At 50.7% G+C, this 12,424-nt stretch overlaps 6 non-coding genes across 6 annotated transcripts; 2 read left to right on the top strand and 4 right to left on the bottom strand.

Annotated features, from left to right (window-relative positions):
• Positions 1-3,623: 3,623 nt before the first annotated feature.
• On the bottom strand, positions 3,624-3,815 carry LOC137986049 (U2 spliceosomal RNA). The gene has a single exon (XR_011119504.1). It is a non-coding gene; the product is annotated as a U2 spliceosomal RNA (small nuclear RNA).
• Positions 3,816-4,082: 267 nt separating this feature from the next.
• On the top strand, positions 4,083-4,201 carry LOC137986050 (5S ribosomal RNA). The gene has a single exon (XR_011119505.1). It is a non-coding gene; the product is annotated as a 5S ribosomal RNA (ribosomal RNA).
• A 979-nt stretch (positions 4,202-5,180) lies between these two features.
• LOC137986042 (U1 spliceosomal RNA) lies at positions 5,181-5,344 on the bottom strand. The gene has a single exon (XR_011119497.1). It is a non-coding gene; the product is annotated as a U1 spliceosomal RNA (small nuclear RNA).
• A 194-nt stretch (positions 5,345-5,538) lies between these two features.
• Positions 5,539-5,729, bottom strand: LOC137986055 (U2 spliceosomal RNA). Its single transcript, XR_011119510.1, has one exon. It is a non-coding gene; the product is annotated as a U2 spliceosomal RNA (small nuclear RNA).
• Positions 5,730-11,368: 5,639 nt separating this feature from the next.
• LOC137986048 (U2 spliceosomal RNA) lies at positions 11,369-11,560 on the bottom strand. Its single transcript, XR_011119503.1, has one exon. It is a non-coding gene; the product is annotated as a U2 spliceosomal RNA (small nuclear RNA).
• Positions 11,561-11,827: 267 nt separating this feature from the next.
• LOC137986039 (5S ribosomal RNA) lies at positions 11,828-11,946 on the top strand. Its single transcript, XR_011119494.1, has one exon. It is a non-coding gene; the product is annotated as a 5S ribosomal RNA (ribosomal RNA).
• The last annotated feature ends 478 nt before the right edge of the window (positions 11,947-12,424 follow it).

Here is a 12,424-nt window from a genome sequence, read left to right as displayed (position 1 = left end):
TGGCCGCCAGTTACGAGGGTTCAGCCGGTCACCCGTCTTAAAGATGAGAGAAATGATGCCTCGACGCTGAGAGAGGCTGAGAGTGCCAGCCTCATAACATGAGTTCAGGACGAGCACGAGGTCCTGTCCGAGCACCGGCCAGAATTTGACATAAAACTCCATAGGGAGGCCATCCAAGCCCGGGGTCTTGCCTCGAGCCATCCCACATAAAGCAGTATAACACTCCTCCGACTGGAGAGGACCATCACACTGTTGAGCCTGGTCGGCGGACAAGGTGGAGGTGAGGGCGTCGAGCAGGGAAAGAGCCACGTCCCCGTCAGTAGGCTCGGCACTAAACAAGTTAGAATAAAAGGAAGCAAAAGCCTGGCATAGGTCCTTTGAACTCGAGACCACTGTGCCATCATCGCATCGAAGTGCTGAAATAAGTCGGTCGGCGGCACGCTTCTTTTCCAGACGGAAGAAAAAGGCCGAGGAGGTTTCACCTTCCTCAACCCATTGGCCCGAGCACGGACTTGGGCTCCCCGAGCTGCCTCGAGGTCTAGGGCAGCAAGGGCAGACAGGGTAGAATGGTACGGCTCAACACAGGAGGTGAAACCGGCATCAACACGGTTCTTAAGATGCCCAGCTAGTCGGCCAAGGAGGTCTCGACACTGCGATGTTTTCTTTCGAGCGCTCAGCGCAATATTTAATTGTGAGGCCTTTGATTTGGCTCTTGCCCTTATCCCACCACTTAGCTAGTGACGGGAAGGACAGCATGGACTGCCTCCAAACGGACCAAAAATTAGTGATATGCTGGATATAGTCCTCATCATTGAGGACAGAAATGTTGAGCTTCCAGAAACTGTCCCAGGAGCAGCAATGTCTGGGACACTACAAGAAAGCACCACACCACAGTGATCCGAAAACGGACAAGGAATAATATCGCAAGTCAAGACTGATGGTAACAGGAGTACGGGGCACCAATGAGATCAATACGGGAGGCCATAAGGCCGTCTGAGCGAGTCCAAGAGAAGGCAGAATCGGAAGGATGCAGGTGCCTCCAAATGTCCAGACAACAGCAGGAGTCAAAAAGACGTTTTAAGGTAGCAGTACTTTCGCGGGAAGTGTCAGAGACATTGGAGCCCCGACGATCGAGGGCGCGGTCGAACACAGTGTTAAAGTCCCCGGCAAGGAAGGTCGGATAGGTGGGATCAACCCAAGACGAGACGTCGTCCAGGAAGTCGTCACGGGCTGGGTTGCGATTGGGGGCGTAGAGACAGCAGATACGAAACGGGTGCCCAGAATGGGTAAAGTGGCAAAAAACAACACGCCCAGCGGTGTCACACCAAGAGCTCGTAAGGGTGACCGTGGGGCGGAATAAAATGATGCAACCACAAGAGTGTGCAGAGCCAACAGAAGCAACTGCATTAAAACCAGATGAACGAAACCAGACTGACATTCACTGTCTGAAGAGCAGTGGGCCCTCTTGTAGGCAGACAATGTCAGGGACCTGAGGAAAGGAACGTAACCAGTGCAGAACACCAGCGCGCTTGGACGAGTCCCTGAGACCATTGGTGTTTAAGGAGAGGATAGAGAGAGCCATAACTGAGAAGAAAGAGAGAGACAGCACAACTAGGAGCGACGGCTCCGAACCGGGGCAGGGGGAGCCAAGGAGGGAAGGCCAGAATGAACAGCCCTCCCAGACTCCCTGCCCTTTCCAGACTTCGAGCGGCCGGGGACCGCAGAACCAGGAAGAGGTTTCTTCGCTTTCTTCTTAGACTTGACCTGATCATCAGAGGAAGCCTCAACATCCGAAAGTCCACGCTTAGTGACTGGTGAATCAGTCAGCTCGACCTCGTTAACCATTACGGGAGACAGAGATAGAACCTGTGGGGTATTTACAGGGGTTACATTGATGCCCGTTAAAGGGTCATCGTCACTAAATATACTTTGACTGTATTCAGTCTCATTAACTAGTTCATTATCATTCGTATCCATTTCTTTTCCATTATTACTATTATCCATTTCCATTTCTTTTCCATTAACTACAGCATTATTTGTCATTTCTTTTCCAGTAACTACATTATTACTATTATCCATTTCCATTTCTTTTCCATTAACTATAGTAGTATTGTCCATTACACCAACTACGTTACTACTAGTGTTAACATTGTATTACTCTGTGGCGCAGCCAAACCATCAGACGCAGCGGCGGGGGAGGCAGCCACCTGCACGCGCGTCGAGGACCCACCATTACCGTTTTAGGGAGGGCCGCACCCTCCTTAACATTTACTGGTGGCAGGAGAGGCCATGGGTGGAGTACCAGGGGGGATAACTCATTGTCCCTGAGGTCGGTGTGGGAACCCCAACTTGAAATACCAGGTTGCGTGGGGGCAGGAGGACGAAGGGTTACCCCCTCGTCCCCAGAGTCCTCATGGTCAGAGCTTGCAGGAGAAGTGGGAAGGTCCTCAGGACCAGAACTGACATCCAGGAGGGGAGGCAGCGACTCCGGGGGAGTGGCACCAACAACAAGTGAAGCGGACGGATGGGCGGGGGTCGCAGGCGAAGATGGTGGGTTCCCCCAGGCATTGGGGGGGTTGGGCAATCCCTGGCCATGTGACCAGGCTCCCGACACCTGCGGCACTTCCCGCGCAAGTCACAGTTTTTGGTGAGGTGTTCCCCACGACAGATATCACATTCGGCCGGCTGACCCACATACCACACCTTACATTTATATCCAGCAATGTCCAGATTACGAGGGATCCGGCCAGAACGAACCATTTTGATGATACGGGCTCCAGTGCAGATTGCAGGGTCACCCGGGTAATGCTGGTGCCTTATCGTCTCCACCTTCCCGTACGAGGAAAAGTAGGGCCGGAGGCGATCATCACTCTCCTCAAAGGGATAGTGATACAACATAACATTTTGAGCTCGAGGCCCAGCATACATGACTTTGCACTTAGCACCAGCTAAAGTGACAAAATCATAACCTTCAACAATATTTTTACATTTTGGGTCAGCGAAAGTAATCTGAACCAGTTTTACGGGAACAAACTGAATACTGTCAATCACAAAGGGGGTGAACTTTCCCTTGATGGCTGTAACAAGTTCCGCCCTGGGAACAGAGGTTGGAACATCGGAAAGGTCGAGGACTACTGTCCTCTTAAAGGCCGCAAGAGGCATGATGAAAAGGGAAAAAGAGAAAAAACAGTCCCCCCGGAAAGCAAAGCTCCCAGGAAGGGAACAGAAAGACTGGCTACCCTGGGTTATGGCAGGACGCCAAGCATAAGTCCCCAGGAGGGTCACCAGTAAAACTCAGGAATCAAAAATCTTACCACAAATCCCAAAAACGCTTGTCCCCACACTCCAATTCCAATACGGAACTTACGCGTACCACAAGGAAAGGCACGAACCTGGCAGATAATAAAAACCCGCGTCAGGTAAGTATGCCTTTTCAACCTCTCCGGAACCGCAAAAACGCAACTTGTCTGCGCATACCATGTGGTAATGGGGGTCACGTGCTCCTCGTCCTGTCGTGTCGTGCTGTCCACTCGCTGCTATGCTACCTAGAAAAGAGAAGAGAAATGTGAAGGTTGGTTGCTTGGTCATTTGTTCTGCTTTCACTTGATTATTTCTTCCCCAGAGGGAAGTGGGCCACGCTCGGAGGTAGTGCTATACCGAGGCAACCCGTGGCCGGGACGAGGCAAGCCTCTTTTCCACGGCCCAGTTCCAAAAATCAGTTTAATATATGAGCTGCTCGATGAGCAGCGTATCAGATATTAAGCTGATAAGAACAGATACTACACTTGATCTTAGCCAAAAGGCCGAGAAGCGATGCCCGTAAATGCTCACAGCGGACAAGGTGCTCCCAGTCTCATGGCCACGAGATATGGTGGTCCGATTACAATCCGTGCCAAGGAAGGAATGCCCAAAGCCAACCTGAAAGCGAGGCGCACACAACGATCGCCCTTGTACAGTGGGCAGCAGGACCAGCATTGCATGGCACTTGCGTTGACGGCAAGAGGACAAATGCACATTGTGCTTGCTCTGACCTCGTTTTTATTTTCCCTTATAACAAAGTTAATTTTCACGGCGAATTACTTGTCTACGACCATACCACAGGGAAAACACCGGTTCTCGTCCGATCACCGAAGTTAAGCCCTGTCGGGCGGGGTTAGTACTTGGATGGGAGACCGCCTGGGAATACCCCGTGTTGTAGGCTTCCCTTTTTCCTTCTGTACACTTGATTATCTCAAAAAATCTCAGTTTCCTTTAATGAAAGAACATTCCAAACCAGGTTTTTTGAACACAACATGCCAACGATATGTCAAAGATGAGACATACAACAAAAACAAAATAGTTCACACGAGAAAGTGGAACTTGTATTCCAAGGGAGCGCGTGCGCGCGAGATCTTATCAATCCAACGTTTATGACATGAAACGTATCTTTTCGTGTGAGCAAAGAACAGGATACGACAAGTAAAAAATGCATGCACTGTTATGCATTAGATGGAAGTTAACCTAGCCCGGATGATATGCATACAACGAAGGCTACAACACTACAACATTGATCCTGCGAAAACGTGACTTACGTGACGTAGCGCACTTCAAAGTCTTACTGTTCCCTGCTCAACACGGACAGTACGTATTCAAAGGGCCGATAAGACACTATCCTGACCATGAAAGATTTACTTTTTATGATAACAATCCAATTAACTGATAACATAGAGAAACCACAAAGTGTTGGCCACAGAAATGTAACGCCAACTGATCTGGCGGGTCCTCAGTTACTCAATGCAAAACGGGCTCTCCAGAACGCAACATAACACAACGCAAAAGAAATCTATCGCGATGGAGCAGTACAAACACACATCCACTTACGTTTTCGAAACGATGCACGAGGATAAGAGCTCGACCCGCTGGCATTTTCTTGTCTCACTCGTCTATCGATGGAAATCGATGCGGCTGAAATAAACACGTCCTCTCGCTCTCTCTCTCTACGGCCAAGAATGAAAGAAATAAAATCACAGTTTTGCAGTGCACCAAGTACGGAACATTCACCTACAATTTCAGCAGTGGAATTCACAAATACAACTCACCTTCCTTAGTCCTTACACCGCCACCGCATCTCCTTCCCTGCCCTGCCTGAAACGTTACCAACAAACCTTCCCATTAGCCAACTTTGCCACCGGGGTTTGGTGCGGGGACTAGCGCGAACGCAGGTCCCCACTACCAGAAATTATACGCTCGAGTTACCCACATTTGGGGTAATCGCAAGGGTCAACCCAATCGAAGTGCAATGAAAGAGCCTCACCTTGAGAGGACTGCCTCCCTGATCACAGTGCCTCCCGCGTCAGGTAAGTATGCCTTTTCAACCTCTCCGGAACCGCAAAACGCAACTTGTCTGCGCATACCATGTGGTAATGGGGGTCACGTGCTCCTCGTCCTGTCGTGTCGTGCTGTCCACTCGCTGCTATGCTACCTAGAAAAGAGAAGAGAATGTGAAGGTTGGTTGCTTGGTCATTTGTTCTGCTTTCACTTGATTATTTCTTCCCCAGAGGGAAGTGGGCCACGCTCGGAGGTAGTGCTATACCGAGGCAACCCGTGGCCGGGACGAGGCAAGCCTCTTTTCCACGGCCCAGTTCCAAAAATCAGTTTAATATATGAGCTGCTCGATGAGCAGCGGTGAATGGCAGACCAAAGGTCACCAGTCGACAGACTCATCCAACGCCTGAGGCATTGGTCACCAGTATTAGGCGACAGAGGCGAAATAAAACTAAGCAAATCAGGTGGTACAGAGGGTGAATTAAGCAGGTGGCCCGAAGCGAAAAACGAGCTTGTTGGAAACATAGAGGCGATGACTCCATCCGCCCCCCACTGGCGGGCAAAATAACGTCGACGTCTCCGGGTTGAAAAACGCTTGAAGAGCAAGGGGAGGTGGAACTTGACACGGGCCTTTGCTCCCTCAATGACGGCGAGGGCCCCAGGTTGACAGAACGAAAGCGGTAGTCATTGCGGGCCAGCCAGATGTGAAACTTACAGGCACACAACAGGTAACTGAAGACTTTGGGCACTGCGTGAAGCTCAGTGGAATTGAAACCAAAAAGTAAATGGCGACGCTCAAGCACAGGACACATAGGCGAGAAATGAAAAAGGAGGGACTGTAGCCAACCAACAACACTTTGAGCAAGGGGACACACAAAGAGCAAATGCGACAGTGACTCGACGACAGGACCACAAAAACAAGCGGAGGAGACAGATAAACCAAAAGAGAGAAGACGCTCAGCAGTGTAAATCACACCATGAGCTACCTTCCAGGAGAAATCAACAACAAAGCGGTCAAAATCAAAGAAGTGGAACTGGCGCCACGTATCATACCAGTAAAGGTCCCCAAAGGAGGGAAAGAACTTAACTACACAGTGCGGTGTGACAGAGGAACAGGATAAAAGAAACTGGTAACCGACTTTGGCAGAGAAAAAAAGCCACGGAGGCGACAACGTGAGGGTCAGAGGATGCGAAAACCAAAGTTCCCCGGGAGGGGGAAAAAGAGCCACCAAGCGACTCCCAGGCCAAAAGCAAAGAGGAGTAAAATGGCGGTAACAGGGACCTGTCGAAGGCAGCGGGACGGGAGAAAACATCAAGAGAGGAGGCAGCAAAACACGATTGAAACCAGTACGACACAAAGGAGGACCAGCTTGACGAGGACAAAGTAGACCGTTTGACCCACTGACCCAGAAGCGACCAAACCTTGAGCTTAATGTCCACCACCGAGAAACCTCCCAGCGATGTGGGCTGAACGACCACAGCACGTGCAACGAGCTCCCGCTTGGTTTTCCAGAAGAATGAGAAAACAAGGGAGTTAAGTTCTTTAAGTACCCAGGGGGGCATGTGGACCAGGGATGCCACATACCAAACCCTGGCGAGGGCCAGGCAATTGATGACCAAAGCCTTGCCATGAAAAGACAAGGAGCGCTGACGCCAGGAGGAGAGGACGCGTTCCACAGCCTCTATCCGAGGCCGCCAATTAGTTCATCAATGTCATGCGGGCCAATGAAGACTCCGAGGATTTTAAGCTTAGAAGATGTCCAGTCGAGAGGGACAGGGGGGTCAGTTCGGCCAGCCCAAGACCCCAGCCACAAGCCGCGAGACTTTGTCAGGTTGAGCTTGGATCCAGAACCAAGCTCATACCTTGTGTAGGTGTCAAAAACAGCCCTAATGGAGGCATCGGAGGACAAGATGAGCGATGTGTCATCCGCGTACTGGGAAATTGGAGAGAGCGGTGAGGGCAGTCCAGGCAGCAAAGGTCCAGTAATGGCGGGATTTGCTCGAATATTGGCGGCCAAGACCTCAGCGACCATAACATACAGCAAAGGTGCGAGGGGGCAGCCTTGACGCACCCCCCGTGTGAGACTGAAAAAGTTTGAGACATGACCGTTAACAATGACAGCACTCTGAACAGCATTATAGAAAAGGCGGATCCAGCGCAGAAAGGAGGTTTGGAAACCCATTCTGCAGAGGGTGGCATGCAGAAAGGACCAATCAACGCGATCAAACGCTTTTTCTTGGTCGAGCGAGAGGATGGCACAAGGAGACCCGGATTGCGTGGCGTAATGGACCATGTCTCGGAGATAAGCGACGTTCTCACCAATATAACGACCGGGGACACCACAGGTTTGATCCTCAGCCACCACGGCATGAATAACCTTCAGGAGACGCCCAGCGATGACGCGGGCAGCGAGCTTGTAGTCCACACTAAGGAGGGAAATTGGCCGCCAGTTACGAGGGTTCAGCCGGTCACCCGTCTTAAAGATGAGAGAAATGATGCCTCGACGCTGAGAGAGGCTGAGAGTGCCAGCCTCATAACATGAGTTCAGGACGAGCACGAGGTCCTGTCCGAGCACCGGCCAGAATTTGACATAAAACTCCATAGGGAGGCCATCCAAGCCCGGGGTCTTGCCTCGAGCCATCCCACATAAAGCAGTATAACACTCCTCCGACTGGAGAGGACCATCACACTGTTGAGCCTGGTCGGCGGACAAGGTGGAGGTGAGGGCGTCGAGCAGGGAAAGAGCCACGTCCCCGTCAGTAGGCTCGGCACTAAACAAGTTAGAATAAAAGGAAGCAAAAGCCTGGCATAGGTCCTTTGAACTCGAGACCACTGTGCCATCATCGCATCGAAGTGCTGAAATAAGTCGGTCGGCGGCACGCTTCTTTTCCAGACGGAAGAAAAAGGCCGAGGAGGTTTCACCTTCCTCAACCCATTGGCCCGAGCACGGACTTGGGCTCCCCGAGCTGCCTCGAGGTCTAGGGCAGCAAGGGCAGACAGGGTAGAATGGTACGGCTCAACACAGGAGGTGAAACCGGCATCAACACGGTTCTTAAGATGCCCAGCTAGTCGGCCAAGGAGGTCTCGACACTGCGATGTTTTCTTTCGAGCGCTCAGCGCAATATTTAATTGTGAGGCCTTTGATTTGGCTCTTGCCCTTATCCCACCACTTAGCTAGTGACGGGAAGGACAGCATGGACTGCCTCCAAACGGACCAAAAATTAGTGATATGCTGGATATAGTCCTCATCATTGAGGACAGAAATGTTGAGCTTCCAGAAACTGTCCCAGGAGCAGCAATGTCTGGGACACTACAAGAAAGCACCACACCACAGTGATCCGAAAACGGACAAGGAATAATATCGCAAGTCAAGACTGATGGTAACAGGAGTACGGGGCACCAATGAGATCAATACGGGAGGCCATAAGGCCGTCTGAGCGAGTCCAAGAGAAGGCAGAATCGGAAGGATGCAGGTGCCTCCAAATGTCCAGACAACAGCAGGAGTCAAAAAGACGTTTTAAGGTAGCAGTACTTTCGCGGGAAGTGTCAGAGACATTGGAGCCCCGACGATCGAGGGCGCGGTCGAACACAGTGTTAAAGTCCCCGGCAAGGAAGGTCGGATAGGTGGGATCAACCCAAGACGAGACGTCGTCCAGGAAGTCGTCACGGGCTGGGTTGCGATTGGGGGCGTAGAGACAGCAGATACGAAACGGGTGCCCAGAATGGGTAAAGTGGCAAAAAACAACACGCCCAGCGGTGTCACACCAAGAGCTCGTAAGGGTGACCGTGGGGCGGAATAAAATGATGCAACCACAAGAGTGTGCAGAGCCAACAGAAGCAACTGCATTAAAACCAGATGAACGAAACCAGACTGACATTCACTGTCTGAAGAGCAGTGGGCCCTCTTGTAGGCAGACAATGTCAGGGACCTGAGGAAAGGAACGTAACCAGTGCAGAACACCAGCGCGCTTGGACGAGTCCCTGAGACCATTGGTGTTTAAGGAGAGGATAGAGAGAGCCATAACTGAGAAGAAAGAGAGAGACAGCACAACTAGGAGCGACGGCTCCGAACCGGGGCAGGGGGAGCCAAGGAGGGAAGGCCAGAATGAACAGCCCTCCCAGACTCCCTGCCCTTTCCAGACTTCGAGCGGCCGGGGACCGCAGAACCAGGAAGAGGTTTCTTCGCTTTCTTCTTAGACTTGACCTGATCATCAGAGGAAGCCTCAACATCCGAAAGTCCACGCTTAGTGACTGGTGAATCAGTCAGCTCGACCTCGTTAACCATTACGGGAGACAGAGATAGAACCTGTGGGGTATTTACAGGGGTTACATTGATGCCCGTTAAAGGGTCATCGTCACTAAATATACTTTGACTGTATTCAGTCTCATTAACTAGTTCATTATCATTCGTATCCATTTCTTTTCCATTATTACTATTATCCATTTCCATTTCTTTTCCATTAACTACAGCATTATTTGTCATTTCTTTTCCAGTAACTACATTATTACTATTATCCATTTCCATTTCTTTTCCATTAACTATAGTAGTATTGTCCATTACACCAACTACGTTACTACTAGTGTTAACATTGTATTACTCTGTGGCGCAGCCAAACCATCAGACGCAGCGGCGGGGGAGGCAGCCACCTGCACGCGCGTCGAGGACCCACCATTACCGTTTTAGGGAGGGCCGCACCCTCCTTAACATTTACTGGTGGCAGGAGAGGCCATGGGTGGAGTACCAGGGGGGATAACTCATTGTCCCTGAGGTCGGTGTGGGAACCCCAACTTGAAATACCAGGTTGCGTGGGGGCAGGAGGACGAAGGGTTACCCCCTCGTCCCCAGAGTCCTCATGGTCAGAGCTTGCAGGAGAAGTGGGAAGGTCCTCAGGACCAGAACTGACATCCAGGAGGGGAGGCAGCGACTCCGGGGGAGTGGCACCAACAACAAGTGAAGCGGACGGATGGGCGGGGGTCGCAGGCGAAGATGGTGGGTTCCCCCAGGCATTGGGGGGGTTGGGCAATCCCTGGCCATGTGACCAGGCTCCCGACACCTGCGGCACTTCCCGCGCAAGTCACAGTTTTTGGTGAGGTGTTCCCCACGACAGATATCACATTCGGCCGGCTGACCCACATACCACACCTTACATTTATATCCAGCAATGTCCAGATTACGAGGGATCCGGCCAGAACGAACCATTTTGATGATACGGGCTCCAGTGCAGATTGCAGGGTCACCCGGGTAATGCTGGTGCCTTATCGTCTCCACCTTCCCGTACGAGGAAAAGTAGGGCCGGAGGCGATCATCACTCTCCTCAAAGGGATAGTGATACAACATAACATTTTGAGCTCGAGGCCCAGCATACATGACTTTGCACTTAGCACCAGCTAAAGTGACAAAATCATAACCTTCAACAATATTTTTACATTTTGGGTCAGCGAAAGTAATCTGAACCAGTTTTACGGGAACAAACTGAATACTGTCAATCACAAAGGGGGTGAACTTTCCCTTGATGGCTGTAACAAGTTCCGCCCTGGGAACAGAGGTTGGAACATCGGAAAGGTCGAGGACTACTGTCCTCTTAAAGGCCGCAAGAGGCATGATGAAAAGGGAAAAAGAGAAAAAACAGTCCCCCCGGAAAGCAAAGCTCCCAGGAAGGGAACAGAAAGACTGGCTACCCTGGGTTATGGCAGGACGCCAAGCATAAGTCCCCAGGAGGGTCACCAGTAAAACTCAGGAATCAAAAATCTTACCACAAATCCCAAAAACGCTTGTCCCCACACTCCAATTCCAATACGGAACTTACGCGTACCACAAGGAAAGGCACGAACCTGGCAGATAATAAAAACCCGCGTCAGGTAAGTATGCCTTTTCAACCTCTCCGGAACCGCAAAAACGCAACTTGTCTGCGCATACCATGTGGTAATGGGGGTCACGTGCTCCTCGTCCTGTCGTGTCGTGCTGTCCACTCGCTGCTATGCTACCTAGAAAAGAGAAGAGAAATGTGAAGGTTGGTTGCTTGGTCATTTGTTCTGCTTTCACTTGATTATTTCTTCCCCAGAGGGAAGTGGGCCACGCTCGGAGGTAGTGCTATACCGAGGCAACCCGTGGCCGGGACGAGGCAAGCCTCTTTTCCACGGCCCAGTTCCAAAAATCAGTTTAATATATGAGCTGCTCGATGAGCAGCGTATCAGATATTAAGCTGATAAGAACAGATACTACACTTGATCTTAGCCAAAAGGCCGAGAAGCGATGCCCGTAAATGCTCACAGCGGACAAGGTGCTCCCAGTCTCATGGCCACGAGATATGGTGGTCCGATTACAATCCGTGCCAAGGAAGGAATGCCCAAAGCCAACCTGAAAGCGAGGCGCACACAACGATCGCCCTTGTACAGTGGGCAGCAGGACCAGCATTGCATGGCACTTGCGTTGACGGCAAGAGGACAAATGCACATTGTGCTTGCTCTGACCTCGTTTTTATTTTCCCTTATAACAAAGTTAATTTTCACGGCGAATTACTTGTCTACGACCATACCACAGGGAAAACACCGGTTCTCGTCCGATCACCGAAGTTAAGCCCTGTCGGGCGGGGTTAGTACTTGGATGGGAGACCGCCTGGGAATACCCCGTGTTGTAGGCTTCCCTTTTTCCTTCTGTACACTTGATTATCTCAAAAAATCTCAGTTTCCTTTAATGAAAGAACATTCCAAACCAGGTTTTTTGAACACAACATGCCAACGATATGTCAAAGATGAGACATACAACAAAAACAAAATAGTTCACACGAGAAAGTGGAACTTGTATTCCCAAGGGAGCGCGTGCGCGCGAGATCTTATCAATCCAACGTTTATGACATGAAACGTATCTTTTCGTGTGAGCAAAGAACAGGATACGACAAGTAAAAAATGCATGCACTGTTATGCATTAGATGGAAGTTAACCTAGCCCGGATGATATGCATACAACGAAGGCTACAACACTACAACATTGATCCTGCGAAAACGTGACTTACGTGACGTAGCGCACTTCAAAGTCTTACTGTTCCCTGCTCAACACGGACAGTACGTATTCAAAGGGCCGATAAGACACTATCCTGACCATGAAAGATTTACTTTTTAT

The sequence above is a fragment of the Montipora foliosa genome, unplaced genomic scaffold, assembly GCF_036669935.1.
Source record: "Montipora foliosa isolate CH-2021 unplaced genomic scaffold, ASM3666993v2 scaffold_133, whole genome shotgun sequence".
Lineage (NCBI taxonomy): Eukaryota > Metazoa > Cnidaria > Anthozoa > Scleractinia > Acroporidae > Montipora > Montipora foliosa.
This window is presented reverse-complemented; position numbering and strand designations above follow the sequence as displayed.